The 12,583-nt window shown below is 51.7% G+C and overlaps 1 pseudogene; it reads left to right on the forward strand.

Annotated features, from left to right (window-relative positions):
• Nucleotides 1–1,515: 1,515 nt before the first annotated feature.
• On the forward strand, nt 1,516–2,365 carry LOC133100019 (protein N-terminal asparagine amidohydrolase-like; annotated as a pseudogene).
• Nucleotides 2,366–12,583: the final 10,218 nt, after the last annotated feature.

Raw genomic sequence — 12,583 nt, forward strand, 5'->3', positions numbered from 1 at the left:
ACCCTGGTTCGGGTGGGATCTGGTCCAAGGTAAGGATGACTGCGGGGTCAACGCGGAGGGGATTACGAACTAGTTCCTTAGCAGAGCTCCCCCGGGAAGGCAGCAGCTCCTGAGGGAAGGGAGGGGTGGCCTCAGACAAGGAGGAAGGGAAACCTTCCAGCAAGAGATGCCTATGGGTGGAGTTTGGCTCTTCAGGGTCGGGATCTGCCCCGTGTCTTCTGGAACCTTCTCAACATCTCCATGGACAGAAGTGCAGCCTCTTATGAGCAATGCCTGGCTCACAGTAAATGATCATAAATGTTTGTTGAATGAATAACAGACCCACGACGTGGTGAATTCAACAGAGGTTCTAATTCAGCAAATTGCAGAAGCACGTTGTGAGTTCGTTTGGTTTGTTTGTTTGTTTGTTTGTTTGTTTTCCAAATCAGTCTCAGCCTCCAGACTACTAAAAAAAAAAAAGGTGTTTTTTTTCAGCGTGGGCATAGAAATTCCCCGAGTTTTAGTCCAGATTTCAAAACAAGAAATTAGGGATTTGAGCGGTCATTCTGTTGACTTAAGGTAACCTGGGCTGTCAGAAGCAGCCCTCCAGCTCCCCGAGCCCCAGTAGGAGTCCTGGGGCTCCTCCCACTCTTCATGGGGGCTCCTCCCGCTTTTCACGGGGCTCCGTGAAAATAGCTCTGCGGTCACCCCTCAGGCTGTCCTCCATTGACCCAGGGGTTCTGCGAACCATCCCAGAGTCTGAACGGGAATTCCTCTGCCTTCCATCCAGGGAAAAATTTTGTGGGGCCCAAAGCTTATCAACAAGAAGGTGGTGCTCTTGCCAGGTCACGGAAGCAACCTCAGTGCCCATCGACAGACGAATGGATGGAGAAGATGTGGTACATATATACAATGGAATATTACTCAGCCATAAAAAAGGAACGAACTTGGGTCATTTGTAGAGAGTGGATGGATCTAGAGACTGTCATACAGAGTGAAGTAAGTCAGAAAGAGAAAAACAAATATCGTATATTAATGCATATGTGTGGAATCTAGAAAAATGGTACAGATGAACTGGTTTGCAAGGCAGAAATAGAGACACAGATGTAGAGAACAAATGTATGGACACCAAAGGGGGGAAGTGGTGGGTGTGGTGGTGGTGGGATGAATTGGGAGATTGGGATTGACATGTATACACTAATATGTATAAAATGGATGACTGGGACTTCCCTGGTGGTCCAGTGGTTGGGACTCTGTGCTCCCAATGCATGGGGGCCGGGTTCGATCCCTGGTCAGGGAGCTAGATCCCGCGTGCCGCAACTAAAGATCCTTTACGCTGAAACTAAGACCCTGTGCAACCAAAATAAATAAATAAATATTTTTTTTAAAAAAATGGATGACTAATAAGAACCTGCTGGGGAGGCGGAGGCGGGGGCGAGGGCGAAGGCGAGGGTGAGGGCGGGGGCAGGGGCGCGGGCGGCCCGCGGCTGAGGAGGCCGCCTCCTCCCTGGGCCTGCCGGGGCGGCCGCCTCCGCGATGCCGCTGCTCGTGGAGGGGCGGCGAGTGAGGCTGCCGCAGTCCGCTGGGGACCTCGTCCGAGCCCACCCGTTTCTGGAGGTAATGGGGCTACCTGCCTGACACATTGTGACGGAACTGACACCAAAGCTGAGGTCCCTTTGATCATGAACTCCATAAAATCCTTTTCCGACCACATTCAATGTGGAAGGCTGGAAGTGCACCTCGTGGTGCACTCATCAGCTTCTTAGTGAATTTGACAGCAGGAAGATGACATTCACTTGGTGACATTATGTGTGACAGAATTAAATGACCGGGAAGAAAATGAAAACCACTTTCCAGTAATTTATGGCACTGCTGTCAACATCAAAACCTCGGAGATCTACAGAGCCTCCTTCCAAGACCGAGGTCCGGAGGAGGAGCTACGTGCCGCACGAGATTTAACAGGAGGACCAATGTTTAGTATTTACGATGCAAAGACAGAACAACTTCGTATAGGACCATATTCCTGGATGCCATATCCCCATGTGGATTTCTGGTTGCAGCAAGATGATAAGCAAATACTAGAGAACCTTTCCACGTCACCTCTGGCTGAGCCCCCCCACTTTGTTGAACATATTAGATCTACCTTGATGTTTTTAAAGAAATACCCTTCTCCGGCTAACACGCTGTTTCCTGGAAATAAGGCTCTACTCTACAAAAAAGAATGAAGATGGCTTACGGGAAAAGATCTCTTCTCCAGGAAGCTAACAATAAATAGGAATTACCAAAGAAAGCAACTTTTTGGCATGACAAAAGACCACTGGTGGAGGTAGGAAAGAATATGAATTTGGAATCTACATCCATTCAGTCTTAGGTCTCTTTCCTTGTTCCGTGTTTGTCAAATGACGTTAAAATAAAATCTTATTTTGGCCAAAAAAAAAAAAAAAAAAAGAAACTGCTGTATAAAAAAATAAATAAAATAAAATTCAAAATAAATAATTAATTTAAAAAAAGAAGGGGGTGCTCTTTAAGAAAAAGAATACAAAATTATAACAACAAAGTTACATACAACGAGTATTTGTTTAGAGTGGGAAAAGAAATCACAGCAAATCACAGATTTTTAAAAGCTGACAAATACCACAAATAATACAAAATAGAGAAAAATATCTGCAGTGTTTTTTCCTACCTTTTTTGGCTGCACATTCTTTGATAGCCTTTTCATACGTCAATAGTGTTGAATATTTTCCACAGAGAGAGCTGAAAGGTAATTCAATCCTTTTTTTTTTTAGCATGGCTGATCAACATTTATTTTGTAATATTAATAGTTTAAAAATGTTTCTTAGCTCCACAATTCATTATTGGTAATGTCCTATACATTTTTCAATTTTAATTTAACTAATTAGTTTATTTATTTTTGGCTGCGTCGGGTCTTCGTTGCTGCATGCGGGCTTTCTCTAATTGTGGCGAGCGGGGGCTACTCTTCGTTGTGGTGCGTGGGCTTCTCATTGCGATGGCTTCTCTTGTTGCGGAGCACAGGCTCTAGGCGTGCGGGCTTCAGTAGTTGTGGCTCGCGGGCTCCAGAGCGCAGGGCTTCAGTAGTTGTGGCACACGGACTTAGTTGCTCCACGCCATGTGGGATCTTCCTGGACCAGGACTTGAACCTATGTCCCCTGCATTGGCAGGCAGGTTCTTAACCACTGTGCCACCTGGGAAGCCCCTGAATTTCTTGGCTTGGAGATTTGGTGTAAATTCAGATTCTACACCTGTGAATGGTACAAATTTGGGGCTTTGGTTACTCGAATTGGTGTCCAACTCCACTCACCCTCCCCCCAGCCCCCTTCCCTTCCCCTTCTCCCTAAGGCAGGGAGAAGGTCCTAAAGACATCGGGATGAACATTGCTTTCTTTAAGCAGCGGGGTCCTCCCAGGTTCTGGCCTCATGGAGTTCCCCCGATCAAGCTCTCTCCTCCTTATTTTGCTCCAAGGCTACCTCTCAGCCCCTCTCCCCTTCCTCGCCCCAGCCCCACCTAGCCCCTGCCCCTTGGAGCCTCTACCTGTCTGATGTACCTTGGGCCATTGGCACCAGCTCTAGTTGCAAGTTTCCTGGGGCACCTGGCAATTTCCCTTCCCGTCTTTCATCTTTCAGCTCTGTATTCTATTTGGGTGGGTGGGAGGAGATTGTTTCCTCCCATGTTTCTTTGTAGCCACAGTGGGAGCATGGTACCATGTCACACAGATACCAACCTCCAAAGGTGCCTTGTGGCTACAGTCAGAAGTCTTTCCTTTAGGTTCAACACAAGTGTAAATAATATTTAACAAATTTATACTATGTGCCAGTTACATAGTGCTATAGAGAGAGAACACAGATACATACATAATAGCATATATACATATACGTGCACACACAACATATACCTACATATAGCACACACAGCACGTATCATATATATATCAATATAAACATACTACATATACATATACAATAGCACATATATTTAGGCACATATACATATATACATACATATAGCAAACACATATAATAGCATATATACATACAGACAACATACAGATAACAGAGCAGGAGGAAGGGATAGAGTGGGCAGGGGTGGGAGGGGCTGGTGGTTCCAGAAGACCCCTCCAAGGGGGCGGCAGTCAGCAGCAGAGACCCCCCCAGAAATGCACTGAGGAGCCAGCTGTGGAGTCAGGGAGTGTGGGTGGCTTTTTCAAGGAATTTGTCATAATGGGTAGGTGGGTGGGGAGGGCAGAGAAATGAGATTTGGAGGCAGACGTTTTATTCACTTCATTTTATTATTATTATTTTGGCTGTGCCGAACAGCATGCGGGATCTTAGTTCCCCGACCAGGGATGGAACCTGTGCCCCTGCAGTGGAAGCGCAGAGTCTTAACCACTGGACTGCCAGGGAAGTCCCTGGTTTTACTTATATTAAAAGAAGGATATTACTGCCTGTTTGTATGCAGATGGGTGTGATTCAGCAGAGAGGGGGAAGCTGATGATCAGGAAAGCTGCAGGGAGGGGTCCTGGGGGAGGTGAGAGCCCATAGGACCGGGTACGGCCCAGGGGTTGGCCCGGCTAGGAGCTGGGGCGTCAGCCCAGAGGGAAGCGGAGAGTCCAGCCATGGTGCAGGACACGAGGTGGGAAGATGCGGCTGCTCTTTTTTAGGTATCTTCTCTTTCAGCGAAAATAGAAGGGAGATCAAATATTGGGACTGAGGGAAAAAAAGAGGGCTGAATGGTGTCGCCCCCCAAATTCACCTGTTGAAACCCTAATCCCCAATGTGACTGTATTTGGAGCTGGGCCTTTAGGGAGATAATGAAGGTTAAATGAGGTCATAAGGGTGGGACCTTAATCCAGTAAGAGTGGTGTCCTTTTAAGAAGAGATGCCAGAGCACTCTCTCTCTCTCTCTCTCTCTCTCCCCACCTCCCTGTCCCCCACCCCTCTGCCATGTGAAGACAGTGAGAAGGCGGCGGTCTGCAAGCCAAGAAGAGAGCCATCACTTGGCATGGACTTATCTGGCATCTTGATCTCAGGCTTCCAGCCTCCAGAACTGTTAGAAAATAAATGTCTGTTTTTTTTATGCCCTCTGTTTGAGGTATTTTGTTATGGCAGCCGAGCAGACTAATGCACCAATGAAAGGAAATAATGAATGGTGAATACTTCCAAATAAGAGTAAACAACATGTACACGGCATGAAAATGGAACAGGTGGTTGTTAACGCCTGGCTTCACCGCGGTGAGGTCCCCTGTACAGCGGGGGGAGTTTGTGTCTTGGTTACCCCTGAGTCAGGTCCCGGCACACAGTGGGCACTCAATAAATGTGGAGTGGCCCCTAGACTCAGTGCTATGCTGTGTGCTCCCCAGACACCCTCGCCCTCCTTCCCTTACACACTAGTTCAGCTGGCGTGTCTGCCCCCCAGGCCGGCCTGAGTCTGACTTGATCCCTCTCCACGGCCTCCTGGTCCCCAGCACAATGCCTGCAGGAGTAAATGCTCACTCACGGCTTGTTGATGGGTGATGGTTTAAAATATAGAATCTACGAGTTAGCTCTAATCTTCCTGTCCTCGAAAGCCTTGTGTGAATTTTTATCTATTCCACGAAAGACTTACGGAAATGTGTTATTTCCCACCACTATTATGCTGTTGTCCATTTCTTCCTGTACTTTAAGCCTATAAAAAAATTTGCATAGATTAGATACCCAAACAGTCTTATTTTTAAAGATTCAAATGGTAAAGAAGAAAGAAGGTTTTGCCCTGCCTTCACCCTGGGTATCACCATTTACTGTGTGATTATATCCTTGAAGGTTTTTTTCTGTGCATTTACATATACATTCTTTTACATAAATGAGAATAAATCACCTGGTTGTTTCATAAGCTGATTCTTCAAAAATGAATTGTATGTCTTCTCCTTAAATTGTGTTCCCCATGGTACCTGCCTGTCTCACCTTTGTCCGGGCTCTGCTATCACCATTGCTGGGGGCTCTCCAAGTGGCAGACACCCCAGAGGGTGATAAGAACGCGTCACCCCTTTAAATACTTTAAAGGTAGTCTTCACTAGTTCGTTTTATTTAGGAGATGAGGGCTTGGAGAAGCTGAAACACTTGCCCACATCATCCAGCTGCACTTGGCGGGGCTGGACCCTTACCTGGGGCTAGCAGGGGATCACCTGTCACTGGCATGCCCTCCTGCTTCCACCCAGAGAGTAGAAACCAGGGGCTGCTTCCCTGCTCCCCGACGTGACGCTCAGCCCTTCAGGGAAGGGGGCAGCCCCCTCCTCGCTCTGGTGCTTGGAGTCTCGGCAGCACCCCTTTGCCCCAAGTCTCTCCTACCCCCGTCCTGGCTCAGCAGGGATGCCCTGAACTGTCTTCTGCTACCCCCCACCCTGGCCTCAGAGGTGCTCAGTCCCTGGGGCTCCCAGAGAACCTTCCCCCGGCGCCCTCTGAGAAGCGGGAAGGGGAGCTTGAGGTATAAATGCACGAATGGCACCCCCTGGGAGGCCTGCAGAAGAGCCAGCTGGGGGCTAATGGGCCCGGCCAGGCGTGGCCTCCCAGGCTCCCCACCTGGGGGACGGCTGGGTTGCAGGGGAATGGAGCATGAGACTGGGCACCCACGAGGAGCGATGGGAGGGTCACCCGTCTCCTACGCCATCCCAGCAATGCCCCGCCTCCTGAAGGCCGACTGGGATGGCCGAGGCGACCTCAGAGCATCACTGGGCCCCATTGGTGGGGGGTAGGGTGGGGCTCTGGAGGGAATGGGGGCCCTTGTGTGCTGAGAGCGGCCATTACATCCACGTGGAGGTGCTCTGGCTGACGTTCTCTCCCAGTGCTCTGCTCGGGGAAGGCTTGGGGGGAGGGAGCACCGGGCCTGGCCTCCAGGACCTTGTTTCAAGTCCGAGTGCTGCCACCTGTTAGCTGGAGACTTGGGCAGTTTCCTGAGGTGACCTGAGTGTCCCGGTGGGATGACCATGAGGAAGCCCCACTTCCTGCCCGGGAGGCAGATCAGCTCTGCTCCCTACTCCCAGGGCAATTGTTTTCACGGCTCTGAGGTCTCACAGAGGCCATTTAGCTGAGGCCAGAGGGATGGCTGAGCCCTCCAGAACTGTGCCCAAGGGCTAGAATACCATGGACCTGAATTTAGATTCAAGGAGAGTGACTCAACAAGGAATCTGGTCTTGGTTACCAGCTCATGGAACTGACCGAAAGCAAAGAAAGCAAACACCACGAAGGTGTCCAGAGGGCAGCATTGCCCAAATCTGGCAGCAATGACTCGTCCTGTGGGACCATCAGGAAGTGGTCTCTGGAGGTGTCTTACCTGCTTCCAAACTCTCACAGGTGTTGGCGGGATGAAGTTCCGTGCGGACTGTTGGACTGAAGGCCTCAGCGTGTTGCTGGCTGTTGGCCAGAAGCTGCCCTCAGCTCCTTGCTGTTGGCGTCTCCCCAGTATGGCAGCTTGCAACACAGCAGCTTGCTTCCTCAAAGCCAGCTCGGGGGAGCGTCTGTTCACAAGATGGGAGTCACAATCTCACGTAGCCTAATCCTCTTTACTCCATTCTGTTGGTTAGAAGCAAGTTACCTGGTCCAGCCCACACTCATGGAGCTGGGACTACACAAGGCTGTGGATACAGGAGGTGGATTGTTGGAGGCCATCTTGGATTCTGGCGACCATGTTTATTGGCCGATCAAGAACCCCCCCTCGTTGCCAGTCCTTACTAATTCCTGTCCAGCGTAGAATATGCTAGGGACCACTACCATGGTGTGTTGTTTCTGTTCTCTCCTTTCCCAAATGGGATTAAAAAAAAATCATAGTTATTTCCTTTGTCCTGTCCACTGTGAATTGTGTGTCTTGAGAGTGGCCATCATCATTTGGGTTGGAGGGATGGTACCCATCACTAGGATTGGGTACCAGTCCTTGAGGAAGTGCCTCTGGATCTGATGGAGAGAGATGCAAATGGCCCACAGATCTTGGGCTCGGTGCTGGGGTATCAGTCCCCAGAATTGACTTTGGACTGTCTCTCTTCTCGGGGAGAGAGGGAAGTGCATTTTCTGCTGTGAATAATATAGCTACAGATTTGGGGTAGGAACGTTATAAAATCATATCAATACATGGAAAGAAGTGGGTGTGTGGGTGGTGGAATGTGGCCCACATTTGCCACTTTGCCTGCTAGCACCTCCTTTTCGTGCTTTTTGTTTGAGCTCACCTCTTCCCTGCTCTAAGCCTGTTGGGTTTTGGTGAGGTGGGCATCCTCCTTTCTCCCCAGTCTGCTCCCCGCTCCAGGAGAGGGCTGGTGACTGGGGCCTGGGGCCTGGCCAGTGAGCGTGATGGTTGGGGCCTCTGCCAGAATTATCAGGAAAGGGATGCTCTCTTTCTGCTGGGATTGCTGAATTTGTCGAATATAAACTAGGAACTGCTAGTCACCTGCTGTTGAGTTGATTCATTGGGAATAAAGGCAATGCAGATAAAAGCAGAGATGAGAAACAGGGAAAAAAGAAAAGTAACCCAGGGAACATCATTTGAGGCCCGGATCCAGCTATGTCTGAATTGAATATCACTTCTGGGACTTCCCTGGTGACGCAGTGGTTAAGAATCTGCCTGCCAGTGCAAGGGACAGGGATTCCATCCCTGGTCCGGGAAGATCCCACATGCCGCAGAGCAACTAAGCCCGTGTGCCGCAACTACTGAGCCTGCGCTCTAGAGCCCTCGAACCACAACTACTGAGTCCATGTGCCACAACTACTGAAGCCCATGTGCCACAACTACTGAAGCCCACGTGCCTAGAGCCTGTGCTCCACAGCAAGAGAAGCCACCGCAATGAGAAGCCCACACACCGCAATGAAGAGTAGCCCATGCTCGCTGGAACTTTCCTGGTATGTGAGTCAGTGAATTCCCTTAAACACATGCATACGCTCCACCTATACCACCCACCCCTCCACCAAAACTAGATTAAACTGGGGTTTCTGTGACTTGTCACCAAAAGTCCTGGCTGATAAAAAATCTGCTTATGAAACTAATCTGCAATCTAGAATTTAGAGTGGCATAAAGCAGAGATGAGTGGTTGCCTCAGGGTGGGGGCAGAGGCGGGATGATGGGCTGGATGCCCTAGGAAACTTTGGGGGAGGTGATGGAAATGTTCTTTTCTGGGGGTTGGAAGCATTCTGTATACTGATTTGGTGATGACATGAGCATATACACATGTGTCAAAGATCATTGAACTACATATTAAATGGATGTATCTTATTGTATGCCAATTAGACCGTCATTAAATCAATTACAAAGATTAAACGAAAAAAAAATCTGCCTGATTAGGGAAGCCTTCTCCTGAGTTGCCAGGAAACTTGGTGCTGGCATTCTGACTCACTGAAGCAGAGTTTTCCATGAGTCTTAATTTTGTGAACTGTGTCCTGTTGTTTTCTCCAAACCCCTGCTGGCTACTCTCCAGCCCCCACTGGCTGAGAATGTAATATTTTTGTACTCATGTTCTCAGCTGTCCTGGTTCTGGAAGATTCTGCAATACATTTGCAGAGCTCCCCAGCCTTGTAGCCAACCTGTTAAGGGCACACTTCCTTGGGCTGGAGCTTCTTCCCAAGCATTGAGAGGATGGACCATAAATGGACCCATCCCTCTGTCTCGCCTTCTAAAGGAAGCATTTGGTTCCCTGGACAGAGGAATCCCCTTGGCGGAGGGTTCTGAACCAAGCCGTGCAAAAAAGATCTTGGGCTTCAAAATTCTGGCATAGAATATAAACCCCAAGTTATCTCAAAACCATACTGGCAGGATATTCAGGAAAACTGGGCGGATGCCAGAGGGGCATTCCATTTCCTCTTACTAGGATGGAAGATGAGACAGAAGAGGCATCAGCTTCCAGGCTGTTCACTGTGCCGTCTGTTGAACATGCATCCCTTCCCATCCCCCAATCCATTCCAGACATCTACAGCCTAAAACCGGGCTGTCCTCTCCTTTGGTCTCTATTGACTGTGTAATCCAACAAGGCCGGTCCAGGGTGTCCTTGGGCGGCGATGGGCTTGCCCTGTCTACTTCATGCATCACCCCAGAACCCCAACTCCCAGTGCTTTGCTGATGGGAAACCCAGAGGTCAGAGGCCTGAGCTTCCAGGGAAACAAGAAAACCACAGTTGGTTGATGAGGACTGATGGTGACTGGGGCTCCAGCCAGGGCTGTCCACCTGGCAGGACTGACCTTGGACGAGGAACGCCATTTGTAAGCACTGGTGTCCGCCACGGCCGTTGATAGTCTGTACTGCAGAGCCCTGTCCTGAAGATTAAATGAGATTCACACATGGAGCTCTCAGCCCAGGGCCCACTGCGCATAGTAGGTCCTCAAGAAATGACAGTCATTGCCCTGACCAGCAGTGCTGGCACTGGCTGTTCCCGAGAATGTCCCTCCTTCAGTGGCCGCCCTGCGCCCTGACCGTAGTGTGTGGGGACACTGAGCCACCGCAGACCGAGGTCCCACGGCTCACGGGTGGCAGTCCCCGGCCTCCCTGAGGCTTGCTCTGGCTCTCCAAATTTGGCTGTGTGTATCCCGTGTGTACCTAGAGTGTGTTTCCCCACTTGCTCACGTTTGTAGAGACAGCGGTGACAGGAAGTATGAAAAAGTGGAGAGCTCTGTCCTGCCCGTGGCTCTCCCCTCCCTCATATCCTGTTGGGGGGACGGGAGAACAAGTCTTCTTTCTTTGTCCAGCCACCTAGAAGCTGCCTGGTAGGTACGGGACTTCACTCCCCGAATCGTAATTCTATGACCCTGTTGACCAGCAGTTGTCAAAGCGGAATGGCCAGACCCCTTGCCCCAGGCAGTTTCAGGGTGGAAATCTGTGATGTTTGGGGACCCTTGACTTCCTGCCTTTATGGGACACCCAGAAAGAAGGAGGCTTTTGGTCACCACGGGGGGGCCCGGATATGCCATTTTAGGGGGGTGGGGATAGCAGAGGCGCATCACCCCACCCCTGCAGTGGGCTCCGTGGCCCCTTCAGTAATTAAATACCAAAGGAGGGAAGAGGAAAGTGGTTGAGGGCCTGAGGCTTCTGTTTGTGGGCATCTGGGCCTTTTCCCCACCATCAGCACAGAACCACTAGCATAGAAGTGAGGTGGTCAAGGCACGGGCAGGTAGGGCGTGGGCAGGTTGTGCCTGGACGCTTCCCGGGGGCTGGAGTGGCAGAAAGGAGAAGAGGCCTGACTCCCTAGCAAGACTGTAGGGAGAAAGGTCCCAGGGCTGGGAGAGGCCCCATTCCTGGAGTTCGCCCCCCACCCTTCTCGGCTTAGCATCTGCTAAGGGCACGTGTACGTTCATACACAGGCCCAGCCCTGTCCTGACCTCCAGGCCCTGCTAGTTGGTGAGGGCTGCCCACCCACCCACCGGGCCTGGGTTCTGAGCTGTGGCAGAGGCAGGAAGGCGCCGTCGAGCTTCCAGGTGGGGGGCAGCTCCCCACGGGGGGCTCGGGGCTCCTGAGGAAGAGGGGAACCCCAGGGGCTGGGATGCATTGCGCCCCGAGGAACCAGGCCCTGCACGGCCCCCTGGGGCACCTGCAGGCCTGGGAGGCCGTTCCGCCATGTGGAGGCCTGCGCCTCTGGGAGCTTTCCAGCCGATGGTCCCGACCCCACCTCCTGACACACATCGTCAGGATCCCACCTGGTTTCTCTGAGTCCCCAGAAGCGTCAGCTGTGGTGGCCTCCAACTCTGCTTTCCCGGGATTCTCTGACTGGTGTGTGGAGGAGAGGCTGGGGAAGGTGCACCCCAGGGGCTGGGAAAGGGGCGGGTGGGCACCCCGGCTTCATCACCCGAAGCTCCTGGAAACTTCGCCACTGGACCACACAGAGCGGTGGCCTTGCTGGAGCGGCGGCTGGGGCTGTGAGAAAAGGGAGCCGGGCTGCCGTGGGCTGGTCGTCAGGGCAACGCACTTGGGGGTCAGCCGGCCCGAGGGTGGTGCTGCAGCCCTTCTCCGGGATCACCAGGGCAGGGCAGAGGGCGACCAGGCTCTGCAGGCAGAATGCCAGCCACCAGGCGGTACTGCCTCCTGGACGGGCAGTTCCCTCCGTCAGCCGCCCTGCCCGCCCCGCCATCTCCTGGCTCTCCACAGAAGAGGGGCGCCCTGCTCCTGCCCTGGACCCCGGACGCCCCTGCCCTGGTCTCTCCCCGGGCCTATGCGGTGAGCAGTTTTCCCAGATCTTCCCCCAAAGTGGCTGGGGTCCCAGGCTGGACACTGGGAGCCCAAGACGGGCCTGTTCCTGGGGCTGCCGGAGGCGAGGGGTTGGTCAGGGAGCCGTCCGGCCCAGCTCTAGTGGAGGCTGTCTCCTGGGAGGGGCTTCAGCCTGTTGCTGGGGGGTCGGGAGGTGCCAGGCACAGGGACGCCAACTCTGCCTCAGAGAGCTTAGGACAGAGAGTTCTGGATGAGGCAGGGGGTGCAGTATCGCCGAGGATGCAGCAGCCACCCCGGGGGTCTCTGTGTGGACACACCGTGTTCTTTTTTTTTTATTATTATTTAAACTTGTTTATTTATTATTTATTTATTTATTTCTGGCTATGTTGGGTCTTCATTGCTACGTGCGAGCTTTCTCTAGTTGCGGCGAGCGGGGGCTACTCTT

This window comes from Eubalaena glacialis, chromosome 10 (genome assembly GCF_028564815.1).
Source record: "Eubalaena glacialis isolate mEubGla1 chromosome 10, mEubGla1.1.hap2.+ XY, whole genome shotgun sequence".
In the NCBI taxonomy this organism is placed as follows: Eukaryota; Metazoa; Chordata; class Mammalia; order Artiodactyla; family Balaenidae; genus Eubalaena; species Eubalaena glacialis.